The sequence below is a fragment of the Suncus etruscus genome, chromosome 11 (assembly GCF_024139225.1).
Source record: "Suncus etruscus isolate mSunEtr1 chromosome 11, mSunEtr1.pri.cur, whole genome shotgun sequence".
Classification (NCBI taxonomy): Eukaryota; Metazoa; Chordata; class Mammalia; order Eulipotyphla; family Soricidae; genus Suncus; species Suncus etruscus.
In genome coordinates, this window is record NC_064858.1 from 94379015 (window position 1) to 94379684 (window position 670).

The 670-nt window shown below is 41.5% G+C and overlaps 1 non-coding gene across 1 annotated transcript; it reads right to left on the reverse strand.

The window, feature by feature from the left end:
* Positions 1–346: 346 nt before the first annotated feature.
* Positions 347–453, reverse strand: LOC126023499 (U6 spliceosomal RNA). Its single transcript, XR_007500617.1, has one exon. It is a non-coding gene; the product is annotated as a U6 spliceosomal RNA (small nuclear RNA).
* Positions 454–670: the final 217 nt, after the last annotated feature.

The window sequence follows — 670 nt, forward strand, 5'->3', positions numbered from 1 at the left end:
TGCCAAAGCTGCTTGTTGTGGATGAAATTGGTATATTTCCCCTAGCACACCAGACAATATCATGACACAATAGTGTGCCACAGCACAGTGGTTGAAAAACGCTGATTTAGGTTGTTGTGCTTACTGGGGGTCACTGGTGCTGACATGCCTGGAGTTCCCACGCTTGAGTTGTAGTGCTTGTACACACCTTGAAGCTGTCTGCTAGATATCATACACTCTGTTGGGGTTTGTGTCTCAGAAGCTCAGCAGTTTCCCTGACTAAGCATGTGGGAGACAATGAGGATAGAACTCATCATGACTTTATTCTTGAAAGATATGTGCTTGTCTGTTTTTGTTTTTTTTTTTTTTAAATATGGAACGCTTCACGAATTTGCGTGTCATCCTTGCGCAGGAGCCATGCTAATCCTCTCTGTATCGTTCCAATTTTAGTATATGTGCTGCCGAAGCGAGCACTGTTTGTTTGCTTTTAAGCCACCAAGTTATGTGCTAGAATCATCTTCCTAAACAGTCCCTGCCTCTCTTGTCTTCAGCTTTATGTTACCATTACTAGTGGATTCCTTTCTTTGAAGCTTTCAAATTTCCTTCCTTCTCCTATGAAAGCAGATTCATTGTCTGAGTCTTTCTTCCGTACACCTCAGGTCCTATATTGTCAAAAAAAAAGTAAGATTTT